Source organism: Telopea speciosissima, chromosome 2, assembly GCF_018873765.1.
Source record: "Telopea speciosissima isolate NSW1024214 ecotype Mountain lineage chromosome 2, Tspe_v1, whole genome shotgun sequence".
Classification (NCBI taxonomy): domain Eukaryota; kingdom Viridiplantae; phylum Streptophyta; class Magnoliopsida; order Proteales; family Proteaceae; genus Telopea; species Telopea speciosissima.
The window spans coordinates 51,071,075-51,083,398 of record NC_057917.1 but is presented as its reverse complement, the minus strand read 5'-3'; positions in this window follow the sequence as shown (position 1 = coordinate 51,083,398).

Here is a 12,324-nt window from a genome sequence, read left to right as displayed (position 1 = left end):
TTTAACTGAACTTGAGATCATGGTAGGAGAACCCAATATCGTTCCATCCAATGCTCAAGCCCCACCAGCCATGGACAACCCGGTGACTCGTCAGACAATGAAGAACACCCGGGGCGGCGGGAATGCGGGAAAGAAGACCCAGCAACAATGGACAACAACTGCTTTCGTCGACCCTCAGTTACCCACGGTAGAGGAAGGGGTAAGAACTCAACCCTTTGCCACATTAGAGGTTGACCCAACGACGACTCAGAATCAGGGCCAAACCAGCCGCGGCGTTCAGGCTTTACCACCTCCGCCACTGGTGCCCCAGGGATTTGTCCCTGAAACAGATCTCAGAGCGCCTGCCAATATCGGCCAGATCCAGGACCTACAACTACAAGTTCTGAACCAGAGTGGGATTCTGAGGGAGATAGCTCGTGAGGTGCAGGCGTTAAGGACAGCCACTGCGGTAGCCACCGCGGTTGCAGGTCTGCCACCAGCACCGATACCACCACCGACAACGTTGCAACCTCTGGTACTCCCAAGACCTGCCCGGGAGAATCCGACGATAGCGAGAGACGACGTAGGAGCATCAGGAAGTAGAGCAGGGTCATCGCACCCATCCAGGCAAGAGCTACCTCCTCTGGGAACAGTGCGTACGGGGAACCTGCCTACCCGGAGCAGACCCCCACGCGTGGAAGATCAATCAATTTCCACTAGCCGGAGAACTCACAGCAGGTCCGAAAGGACTCATTCCAGGGCCTCAGACATACGCACTAATCGAGTAGACCCACTAAGGCTACCCCATCCAGATCTCAGGGACGAGTTGAATGCACGTAGCACACGCACGAACGCCATCAACAACTAGGTCGAAGAAAGCGAGCTTGACCATAAGCTCAGGGAGATGAACACAAAAATTACGACCCTGGAGAGGGGAACAGCCCCAGACTAAAGCTTCAAGCCGGGCCAACATCCCTTTACGAGGGAGCTCATGAGAGCAGAGCTTCCCAAGGGTTTTAAACCCCCTACGTTCGAGGCTTATGATGGGAAGGGCAACCCCAACGACCACATCAGCTACTTTAATGCCATGATGACAGTCTATGGTGGGTCCGATGTGGTGTCCTACCGATCTTTCCCCACCTCTCTCAAGGGGCCCACGGCGTTGTGGTTCGCCAAATTGAAGCCTAACTTGATCCGAAGCTTCACAGAGTTGGCCAAGGCCTTTGTCAGCCGCTTCCAGAGCAGTATAAAGCAAAAGAAGACCGCAACCAACTTGTTGGCTATCAAACGGCGCTCTGATGAGTCCATCAGAGATTATATCGCCCGCTTTAACACGGAGAGCCTGGAGATCAAGGACCTAGATGATGCGATGGCTTTCAACGCCCTGCACAACAGAGTCACCAACCACGATCTAGTAAAGTCGCTGGCGCTAGATCCGGTGACGACGATGCCACAGCTACTAGATCATTGTTACCAATATGCCAACATGTTTGATATCATGAAGGCGAGAAAAGCAGTGGATGGAAGGGCTCCCAAGAAGAAAAGGATGAGTGAAAAGGAAGACAAGAAAGGGGACTGCAAGAGAGCAAGGTTAGAGAGGGATTCACGTCCCGAGTATACCCCGCTCAATACCACCAGGACTAAAATCCTGATGGAAGTATCGGATCGAGGGCTACTCCAATGACCCCGACCAATGTTTTCAAAATTGGAGGATCGAAATCCGAATAAATTTTACGAGTTCATCGAGCGATAGGCCATGACACGGAGGACTACAGACAACTGAAGAGGGAAATAGAGGACATGATCCAGAGAGGCCACCTGAGGCATTACGTCAAGGAGGCGAGAGATAACCCTCGAGGCTGAGAAACCCCAAGGGATAACTGGCGAAGAGATGATAAAGCCTGAAGAGGTGGAGATAGGGATCGCCAAGGCGATCAGAGAAACAATCATCATGAAGTCAGGAGAAATCAGGAGGAGACCAACACATCCACAGCCCCGGCTATCCTCACCATCCTGGGAGGACCAGGGCAAGAGTCAACTCGTAAAGCTAAGGCGAAAGCGAGGTTTATGGCAGTAGCGGAGATCTCCAGAAAGATAGAGCGCACAGAGCCCGAGATCACTTTCTCAGACAGAGACATGGAGGGGCTGAGCTGGCCATACGACGATGTTGTCGTGGTCCAGGCAGTTATAGCCAATCAACCCGTCCACAGAGTCTTAGTAGATGCAGGGGCATCCGTAGATATGCTATCTTAAGATGCATATTTACAATTCGGGTTCGACGAAGGTACGCTGAAGCTCGAGACCGCACCCTTATACGGATTCTCGGGAGCGCCAGCGCCAATTGAAGGGTCAGTAGAGCTCCTGATGACAGTGGGAACCACCCCATGCCAAAAAATCGTGAAGGTCAACTTCATGGTCGTTCGGGCAGCCACAACCTACAACGCCATATTAGGCAGACCTAGTCTGAACGAGTTGGGAGCGGTAGTTCCTACCAAGCACCTGAAGGTCAAGTTTTCCACCCCTAATGGCATAGGGGAGTGCCAGACAGAGCAGAAAAAAGCCAAGGAGTGCCACACAGCATTCCTAAAGGGCATCAAGGGCAACTGTAGAGGAACAGCCTATCAGGTAGAGGTCGTTGACAACCGCGAAGGAGATAAACGCTATCAGAGGGGTGAACCAGTTGAGGAGCTCATGGAAGTCTGAGTAGATGAGCAGAACCCAACCAGGACAGTTAAGATCGGGTCCTCCCTAAGCGAGGAAGAAGCCAGGGAGCTCACCCTATTCCTACAAAGGAACAAGGACGTGTTCGCCTGGTCGCCGACAGATATGCCGGGCATACCCCAACAAGTCATAGAGCACGCCCTGCATGTGAACCCCAATAGGAAATCGGTGCAGCAAAAAAGAAGGACGTTCGGGCCAGAGAAACAGGCCGCGATGAAAGAAGAAACAGAGAAGCTAAAGGCGTCCGACTTTATTAGAGAAGAGAAATTTTCTACTTAGCTCGCAAACATAGTAATGGTACCCAAGCCGAACAGGAAATGGAGAATGTGCGTTGACTACACCGACCTTAATAAGGCTTGTCCCAAAGATGAATATCCATTGCCCCAGATCGATCTGCTGATAGACGCAACAGCCGGGCACGGAAGGCTAAGTTTCACAGATGCGTACTCTGGATACAACCAGATCCTCATGAAGGAGGGAGATGAGTTGTACACAGCATTTCGGTCAGACCAGGAGAACTTCTGCTACCTGGTGATGCCCTTTGGTCTGAAGAATGCGGGCACGAGTTACCAGAGAATGGTAAACAAGATTTTCAAGGCTCAGATAGGCAGGAATATGGAGGTGTACGTAGACGACATGCTGGTAAAAAGCATTAAGGCCCAGGATCACCTGGCCGACCTAGACGAGGCGTTCTAGGTGTTATAGGCCCACCAAATGAGGCTGAACCCTGCCAAGTGTGCCTTCGGGGTTAGCTCAGGTAAGTTTTTGGGCTATATGGTATCCCAAAGAGGAATTGAGGCCAAGCCAGAAAAAATCAAAGCCATACAAGAGATGAGCTCGCCCAAGACTGTTCATGAGGTGCAGAGGCTGAACGGGAGAATAGTTGCACTCGCACGCTTCGTGTCTCGTTCGGGAGACAAGTGCTTGCCATTCTTCAAAACTTTGAAGAACTTGAGAGAAGTGAAGAGTTTTCAGTGGACGGAGGAATGCCAAAAGGCCTTTGAAGACCTCAAAGCATACCTCGCTAATCCTTCACTATTGACGAGACCAGCACCAGAAAGGGTTGCTCCTGTACTTGGCAACGTCACCGGTGGCTGTGAGCGCCACCTTGATAAAAGAAGAAGACGAAGTCCAAAGGCCGGTGTACTACGTTAGTCACGTCTTGTTGGACGCAGAAACTCGATATCCCCAGATTGAGAAGCTGGCGTTTGCGCTGGTGAAAGCAGCCCGGAAGCTTAGGCCGTACTTCTAAGCCTACCCAAGTGTGGTCATGACAGACCAACCTCTAAAGAAGGTACTTCATAAGCCAAACATATTCGAAAGATTGACAGCCTAGGCGATTGAGCAGAGCGAGTACCAGATAGAGTACAGGCCTAGAACGGCCATAAAAGGCCAAGCTCTAGTAGATTTCATAGCTGAATGTACCCCAGGCGAGAACGAGCAAGAAGATGAGACCGTGTCAGAGGAGAAAATCAGCCCAGAGACATCCTAGACAATGTTCATGGACAGACCGAGTAATGCGGAGGTTAGAGGAGCAGACTTTGTCTTAACAAGCCCGGAAGGGTTCAAAATACAGTTCACGCTACTCCTACACTTTCCTGCCTTCAATAATGAGGCTGAGTACGAAGCACTGATTAGGGGACTGTGAACCGCAAAGGCTGTACAGGTCAAGAATCTAGCCGTACAGGTTGACTCGCAGCTGGTCGTAAACCAAGTCAATGGGGATTATGAGGCCAAAGATGATTGCATGGCAGCATATTTGAAAGAAGTGAAACAGTTGCTGAGCTCGTTTGAGAGCTTCGAGATAATCAGGATTCCACGTTACGAGAACGAGAAGGCAGATGCACTTTCACGTTTGTCTAAAGAAGAACTAGCACAGCTTGACAGGTCAGTATATATTGAACAACTTTATAGACCCGCTCATCTAGTTCGAGAGGTCGTGTTGGTCGAGGTTGAGCCCAGCTGGATGGATCCGATTGTCGCGTATCTGAAAGACGATGTCCTACCCCAAGACAAAACAAAGGCACAAAAGGTTCGAGGCCGCACCGCCTGATATACTTTAATATAGGGAGAGCTTTACAAAAAGTCGATCACAGGCCCGTTGTTGTAATGTCTAACTCCCACACATGCCCTGAACGCCTTGATAGAGGTCCATTAAGGCATATGTGGTAGTCACATGGGGGGACGCCACCTAACCTATAAGATACTGAGAGCTAGACTCTATTGGCCCAACATGCAGAAGGATGCCATCCAATACGTGAGGAGGTGCGAGCCATGTTAAAAGTTCGCAGACATACCGTGGCAGCCCACTACGGAGTTGGCTTCTATACTTAGTCCAATCCCCTTCGCTATGTGGGGAATGGACATGCTGGGTAACTTCACTCCAGCCTTAGGGAATAGAAAATATCTCGTGGTCGCGGTGGACTACTTCACCAACTGGGTAGAAGCTGAGCCTTTAGCCAAAATCACGCGGCAACAAATGGAGAAATTTTTCAGGGACAAGATTATCTACAAGTTTGGCCTGCCAAAGATCCTGGTGATAGATAACGGGAAACAATTTGACAACCAGCAGTTCGATGCATTCTGCGCCCAATACGCCATTGAACATCAAACGACCTCCGTAGCATATCCACAAGCAAATGGTCAAGCAAAAATACAAACCGCACCTTGCTCGCAGGAGTAAAGAAAAGGCTAACTGAAGCAAAGGGAAGGTGGGTCGATGAACTACTAAGTGTACTATGGTCGTACAGAACTACAGTTCGAACGCCCATAAGGGACAACCCGTTCAGGCTTGCCTATGGAACCGAAGCACTGGCTCCAGTAGAGGTCGTGGCAGGGTCACTCCAAAGTTTAAACTTCAATGAAAGAACATACTAGGACGGGCTGAGGGCAAATTTGGATTTTCTAGACGAAGTCAGGGAGGACGCGCTGATGAGAAACGTGGCATACAAACAAAGAACGGCCCGTTATTATAATTCCAAACTCAAGGAAAGGACATTCAAGGCAGGAGACTTAGTGTTACAAAAAGTTAGCGCCTCCCAACCACAGCACCAAGGCAAGCTGGACGCAAATTGGGAAGGACCATATGTGATCTCCAAGCAGATCAGGCCAGGGACCTATCACTTGAAGACCCCAGGGGGCAATAAGATACCTCGACCATGGAATTCAAAGAATCTAAAAAAAATTTATCAGTAAGTGATTGATGTTAAGTTATCCTTGATCAATGCAATATCACTTCGCGGTTCAAATATTATGCAAGCATCCAAGAAAGTCTGACTCCCGTAGTCAACACGAAAGCCTAACTCGCAAGGGCTAGCATGAAAGTCTGACTCTCGTAGTCAGCACGAAAGCCTGGCTCGCAAGGGCTAGCATGAAAGTCTGACTCTCGTAGTCAGCACGAAAGCCTGGCTCGCAAGGGCTAGCATGAAAGTCTGACTCTCGTAGTCAGCACGAAAGCCTAGCTCACAAGGGCTAGCAGGAAAGTCTGACTTCCCTAGGCAGAACGAAAGCCTAGCTCACAAGGGCTAGCACGAAAGTCTGACTCCCGTAGTCAGCACGAAAGCCTAGCTCGCAAGGGCTAGCACGAAAGTCTGACTCCCGTAGTCAGCACGAAAGCCTAGCTCGCAAGGGCTAGCACAAAAGTTTGACTCCTGTAGTCAGCACAAAAGCCTAGCTCGCAAGGGCTAGCACGAAAGCCTAGCTTGCCGGGGCTAGCACCCAAGTCTGACTCCCGCGGTCGGCACAAAGGCCTAAATCACAGAATTAGAAGAAAGACATGATCTCCTCAAGAATAGAGCTCAAACATCCAAAAAATAAAAGAATCTTTTATTAACCTCTTCAAAAATACAAGTACAAGCGAAGATCGCGATATACAAGAAAGTCACGGAGATCGTTCTCAGTGCAAATACAATAACCTGTAAGGAGAAAACGTGGAAAACTAAAAGTTCCATAGCCTTGCAAGCCCAAGGATGAAGCATCGACACCAGGGGTCATCAAGGGTGAGACAAGAATAGCATTGATAATCGCAACATCGGACGGGCTGATACAGAGCCCATCAAAAGTCATAGCCCTTGAGTGACCTGAAAACTGGAGAAGACTGCCATACTGAATGGGATTCACCATACAAATGCTCTGGACCCCAAGAAGCTCGGTCATCCCCTCCACCTCCTCGGCCAGGAAGAAGAGTTAGGGAGGAGTAAACGTGAGGAGGCTTAGGGTCCTTCAGCAGCTTCGATAACTCCACATCCCAACCTTGTAAGCACGTTAGCAGTGGAAAGCAGCAGCGTCAGTCTCCTCCAGATCTTCTACCCCTTTGTAGTAACCTTGCCACCCAAAAGAGATTGGTATGGAAGGAAACATAAAGGGGATGCTCCACGGCCAATCGCTCGAAGGACAGGACATGTCGACCGAGGATTGAAGCCGTGAAGTTCAATGTTAATGGAAGATTGAAGCCGAAAATAGAACTAGGCCAAGTCTCCAAAATTTGCAACCCCTGCGTCTAAAGAAATAGCGGAGCCACGCGCAACGGTAGAAGCATAAGTCCTTAGTGAGAATGAAGAATGGTGAACTAGCAGAGGGAGCCATAACCCTGTGAACGATGAAAGGATTGAAGCATGCAATCCCTATTTAAAGAAGAAAAATGACGGTTCGGTAACCTAAACTGCCTAGGAGGCGGATAAAGCCTCAAGCCACATGGACTAATCCCGCTGGCTCACGTTTTTCGTAGACATTGGAAAGGATACAGAGCAGAAGGATGATGGTTCAAAACCCAGAGCAACATAAATGGCAAGACACATCATGGGCTACGTGGCCAGATTCTGCTAAAGCACACGCCTCTCCTAAATGCTAGAAGCGGCGTGAATACAGGAATGACGATTCAGTTCCCATATATCCAACAGCACGTGGTCATCCCACATTGGCCCAAGGAATAATTTAAAGAGTGGCATTATCGAGAAAGCAGTTCAAAGGGCAGTTCCCATAAGTGGCAAATGAAATCAAAGGTCAATCGAAAAGAAAAGGCAATAAAGGCCTACTGGGAGGATTCACAGAAGATATTTGGGGAAAGGCCCAATGTCATAATGACACTCGTGTCTTGAAGAAGGAGAAACGTCAGAATTTCAAAGGGAAAAAAGAACGACGTGATCCAAGGTTCAGCTAGCTCGAGCAAAAGAATTCTTGATCAAAGGAAGGAACGTGTTCCAGTACTTGAGAAGGGTGTTTCATTAAAGACAAAACCAAGTTTCTACATCTCCCCCCCCCAAAAAACAAAAATAGAGAAGAAATGAAAGAGAAAGCATCAAAGCGTTCAGTTGCTGACGGGGGGATCGGAGATGGTGGCTGCCTCGGTGGGTGAAGGATCAGCTGGAGAAGGGTCCGACGAGAGATCTGCAGAGACCAAGGCTGCATCTTCAGACGGAGAAGCAGGCAGGATGAGCCCTTCCGAAGGAGCCACGATAGCGCTGGGGGAAGACGCCGGAGCAGGGAGATCCTCCTTGTCCACAAGATCTTCTACGCCCTCGGGCACGTCAGGGGTCGCAGGAACGAGCGAAACATAGTAACCGAAGCCAGAGAAGTCATATCCCGGGGTCACCTCAAGGACATATTTCACAGTATCTTCAACCCCAGTCGTGTAGCCCTTACGGCTCACCTCCCTCATATGCTCCCTCAGTTCATCTGAGGACTTGAAGGCCTCCAGTGCCACCTTGACAGCCTCATCGATAACTTGAGGCTGCCTCTGCTGAAAGACAACAAAGTCTGTAGCGATGGAATCAGTCTTCCTTACCGCTATGACAGCGTCATTCCTGGCTCTTGCCAGCTCTGTCTCCAGCATCACAATACGCTCAGTAAAGCACTTGTTCTCATCCTCATAACCTTGAGCTGCCTCAGTCATCCTAGAGATTGTGGCCGAGGCAGACTCCAATTGCTCCTCTGCGAGCTCCCTCATTTTCTTCTCCTCCTCATAGGAGGCAGACAAGGCCGCTACCCGTCGTCGTAGCTCGCTCGTCCCCCGAGTAACCTGAGAAGCAAAGAACACATCAGAGAGGACTTCAAAAGAACCACGAGAAGGACAGCCTGATTCGAGATATACCTTGGCAAAGTCCATTGCGAACGAGTTCAGAAGCTCCTCCTCTGGTAGAGATCGAAAATCCTCGACATCCTCCAAAGGTCCGTGGTTCATTAACTCGCCAGCCACACGAGGAGAGTGAAGGGAGGACTCCCCCTCGTAAACCTCCCACTAAAACTAAAGGTGTGTCTTCCCCCTAAGAGGAGGAAGAACGCTGGCTGAGCCCTTGTTGGATTTCCCCTTAGGAACGTCCTGGGGCACTGACTTGGGGGCCTTCGAAACTTGGATGGCCTCCCCCGAGGACACAACACCCTGTGCAGCTCTTTTAGAGGCAGGATCAGCACTCACTGCTTCATCACGCGGCCTCTTCTCAGGGATCTTGGGTGGCAGGACCTTGCTGGGCACTCTCTCTTTTCCCTTGGATGAATCTTCATGCCTCCTGTGGCCGCCGCTTGCAGAAGAGGAATCCCCTATGGAGATGCCTGGGAGCGAAGAACAAGTAGGACGTCAAGACTGCCTCTCCAATACCTTTCTCCTGGCTGACGTTGCCTGTTCATGAAGATCGTGGGTGTCCGGTTCGTAGTCCACTAGAAAAGACAGACGTAAAGTCAGATATGGATCGTGATCATAAAAAGATAAATTCGAGACGAAAGGGACTCACCCCGCGCTGAGCTCAGTTCGTGCTCAATCAACAGACCCTCATTTGTCAGACCATACACATTGAAAACCATGCCTGTCGCCACCATCTCGAGAGACCGCTGATCATAAGAGCTCAGTATAGGGACATGATTCCCAATCCGCAGTCGAGCGGGTCCCCAGTCCGCTCTAAAGGGGTTATCCTCAATGCGCGCAAAGAAAAAGCAATCTTTCCATTTCTTTGCCGAGTCGGGGATATGGGAGACGAAGGACTTGGGTCCATACGACCCCGGGGGACTGCATCGAGCCACATAGAACCACGCATCACCAGAGGGCTTCAGGTGGTAAAAATACAGGAATAGCGCCCACGAGGCCTTACGGCCGATTTGGGTAAAGAACAAGTAAAAACCTAGAAGATGCTTCCAGGAGTTGGCAACCAGCCGACCAAGGGAAATCCCAAAATGATCCAGCACTTCTAGAACGAACTGGTGAATAGGGAAGCGCAGACCGCACTGAAAGGCAACTTCATATAGACACACAGTATTTAGCCGTGGGGTGTTCGCCCTCTCAGTCCGGGTAGGGACCCAAGTCTCTACCAATGTAGGAAATCTGTATCGGAGGCGGAGGGCGGACAAAGAGCCCTCGGTCATGGTACTTTCAAAGGCTGCCACACCGGTGGACCTCACCGGGGCTCCCTCTTCCTCCTCAACTCCGGAGGCACTATCGCCATCGGTAATGCGCTCAACAGAATTTCAGATGTTGCTCTCTCACCGCTAGGCTGAGCGACAGGGTCTTGGGTCAATTGGCGGACCCGAGCAGAGAATCTCTTTGACCCAAAAAGTATAGACCATTCTTCTTGGGTCTCTTCAGAGCTCGCCTCAGGGTCGAAACCCCCACTCGTTTGGGCAGCATTACCGGAATCCCCGTGGGACTCCGCCTGGGAAGAAGAAGAAGAAGACATGATCGAAGAGACTTACTGGTAAAAGTCAGGAGGGGTCGAGAATGGGATGACCCTACTCGATCGACGCAAAGCCACAGAAGAAGAACTTGGTCCGAGAACTCGCAAGTACGATGGCACCGGAGTAAGATGCTATGACAAAAGACAGGAATGACGAGAGGTGCAAAGCTCAGAAAGGGAAAGAATCAGTAGAAGATTGATGAAGAAGTGAAATTTCAATTTATGCATGCGAAGAGGAAGGGACGTTTCCAAATCCAACGGCCAAGGGACGCAACCCATCGAATGGCTAGGGGTAGTTGGCGTTTGGCGTCTCCCAGAGAAATTAATGTTCATGCCACCTGACAGAACCGCACTAGAAGACCTGACATGACCAGGATCAATCAACTATAGGCTTAGCCTAGAGCTCATAATGCCTACGGACACGCGCCCGTACATTGGAGGAACGTCGAACGTCGCCTTGAATCGAGATACCTTTAGAGTTTTTTTTTTTTTTCTTTTTCCGGTCATGTGGCCTATGATGGCTGAATCAGCAAATCACACTCAGCCGCCAACTTGCCATATCACGTGCCGAGGAGATAATCGTAGAGCAATCCTAGCTTAACCCCCCCCGGAAGAACGCGTCCAGGGGAGTGGGGGACTCGTGTTGGGATAAGAATACCGGCCCCGGTCAGAACGAGCTACAGAGATCGTGAAATCTAGGCCCCGCTCGAGAGGACGATCGAGGGACAAAGGTGTCATTGCACATGCCCAACGAAAGAGATATCCTATGAAGCTTACGTAGGACACTCCAAGTCTATCAGGGATCGACATGGTCCTAGACTTCCGCCCACTTCACGCCTAATCAGGGGCGTGGGAATCAACGGATAAACATTATCTCCGAATTACATTCTCCAACGGTCTCACTCCACTCCGAGATTTCAGCTTTCCAATTCCGGCACAACTCGGACTCTCCACCACCTTAAATAAGGGAGGTAACACACGTCCAATCCATTTGAATTCTAATTTTTCTGACTATTGCTCAGGGATCTAACTTAAGCATCGGAGTAAGATCATCGGCCTGGCCCGGTACTCTCTGCTAATCCTTGTCTTGCAGGAAGGATTTGCTCCGAGAGGATTTCTGACGCAACACCCCCCATGAAAGACAAAAATCCAACCCCTATCAATGCTTCCACGTGCTCCCATAGTCCCATTCCTCCCCCTCCATGGTTCGTAATCTTGGATCGGATTGGTATCGGCCGAGGCCGATCCCGAGATTAGAACAATCTAGCAAGGTATTCCTAGATCAGTCAACTCGGTTGGATCAACCGATCCGATCAAATACTTGTCATTTTTTTGGGGTTTTAACCGTTATTTTGAGGATTTTAAACCCCCCCTTTTTTTTAATCTTTGATCAATCTGTACCGATTTTTAGTATTTTATAAATATTTTTCACCGGTCCAAGCCCGATCCACGCCAATTTTTTATCGACCCGGATCCGTACAAAAATCCAACCCCTATCAATGCTTCCACGTGCTCACATAATCTTATTCCCCCCCCCCCCCAGATCGTTGTCCCCTTTTACCTGCCCTGCCCAGTTCCCCTAGTGGCTGTAATAAGGGGGCACAATGACCACCCTACCCCTGCCCGAACACTCTACCCGGGTGGGGTCCCCACCCCCCTTATTACAAGCACTGGGGAAACTGGGCAGGCAGGGAACTGGAGGAGATAATATCCCCCCCCTCCCACTGGCACAGGGGCATGTTCCCATCGAATTATTGTCAATGAGCTCGGACCGTTGGATGTCCAAGCTATGATGTATTCATGTGTTGGCATCTCCACCTAGCATTGCGGCACTGCTGAGCTTTAGGGAATTGGTGAGGATATTTTTCCTGTTCGCAGATAGAAAACTCTTTCCAATTTGTAATGACTCGTCAGTCGTCACTACTCACTCGTCTGTTGAGGAGGGCTGACGTTGGGAAATCTGAAA